The sequence below is a fragment of the Berghia stephanieae genome, chromosome 3, assembly GCF_034508935.2.
Source record: "Berghia stephanieae isolate SIO BIC M18660-M18661 chromosome 3, UCSD_Bste_1.3, whole genome shotgun sequence".
NCBI lineage: Eukaryota > Metazoa > Mollusca > Gastropoda > Nudibranchia > Aeolidiidae > Berghia > Berghia stephanieae.
In genome coordinates this window covers 46369194-46370475 of record NC_088362.1, presented here as the reverse complement: position 1 = coordinate 46370475, position 1282 = coordinate 46369194, and the positions used below count along the sequence as shown (strand labels likewise).

At 35.8% G+C, this 1282-nt stretch overlaps 1 protein-coding gene across 3 annotated transcripts in view; it reads left to right on the top strand.

Moving 5' to 3' along the window:
* Positions 1 to 492: 492 nt before the first annotated feature.
* The window catches only part of LOC144967852 (angiopoietin-related protein 7-like), a 227243-nt gene continuing 226453 nt past the window's right edge, over positions 493 to 1282 (top strand). The window contains exons 1-2 of one of the 3 annotated variants that reach the window (XM_078905567.1): positions 493 to 663; positions 1251 to 1282. The exon at positions 1251 to 1282 is cut by the window's right edge and continues 135 nt beyond it. The gene's annotated coding sequence lies outside the window, so the exon portion shown is untranslated. Of the gene's footprint in view, positions 664 to 928; positions 1071 to 1250 lie in introns of those variants that run through there. The other 2 variants (XM_078905565.1, XM_078905568.1) reach the window with 2 other exon arrangements.

Below are 1282 nucleotides of genomic sequence, written 5' to 3'. Positions count from 1 at the left end.
ATAGAACGAAGTTGATGTCACTCAGGTCTTTGTTATTGCTTTTTGTCATCCGCATTTCTGAGTAATTCTCGCTAAACGGTGTTAACCAGACAGCTAGTTTGGTGATATCTTCTCTCTGAATTATATCAATCAGACCTATAAACGTTCAAGGTTACACAGTTGTGTGTGTTGGTACGTTCTGTCCGGCTGGCGGATTTGTATTTTTTTTAACAAACCCATGACATCAATAGCTGTATAAACAATATAAATGTTTCATAACCTTGAATAAAATTTCAAAGTGCGCATTGAGCATCATGGAGTAGTGAAAGGACGGATTATAAGAGCATTTTCATATTTTGCGGTACGTGATCTCAGATTAATTACATTTTACTTATGTCCAGGAATGCGTTACTTTATGGGGGAAAGGACAATGATATTATAAAATACAAGATCTATTTCGAATAGAGTGAGGCGAACGCCGCTTATTTATTCTGCCCGATACGCGAGCCCCATACAACTCGTCATAATGTGACAGTTAAGTGTTCGTTTTCCATAAGGAGACTTCCAATTCTATAATAATTCTATAGATAGTATGCGCTTGGCTAAGAAGCTCGCAACATTGCCATCCGGAAGTATAACGGACCAAAACACAAAACTATGTGTACCTTGAACGTTTACAGTCTGGTGAATACAGTTTAGTGAATATAATTAATTTCAAACGTAATGCGCATTGAGCATCATGGAGTAGTGAAAGTACGGATTATAAGAGTCTTTTGAATTTTGTGATTTCAGATTAATTACATTTTACGTATGTCTAGGAATACGTTACTTTAGAGGGGAAAAAAGGACACTGATATTATTAAATACGAAATCTATTCGAAAAGAGTGAGGCGAACCTCGCTTATTTATTCTGCCCTATACGCGAGCCCCACACAACTCGTCATTATGTGACAGTTAAGTGTTCGTTTTCCATAAGGAGACTTCCAATTCTATAATATTATTTCTATAATAGTATAACTCCAAGGCTTAGATTGGTTGGCTAGACGTCAAATTATAACATTAACCAGTTAACTGCGCACACTGGAAAACATGTATTCAAAAATTTAACCAAAAAAACCTCCCAAAAAAAAACAAAAACTCTTCCTTCAAATATCGATCGATTTAAATTAAATGGCAAAAGCTCTCAAATCTGGCACTTTCCTAATTGATCGATATTTGAAGGACGAGTTTTCTGGCCAAAGGTTTTAATTGTGTGTTGTTTTTTTCCCCAGAGCGCGACATTGTTGAATTTTTAGAGTGTTAA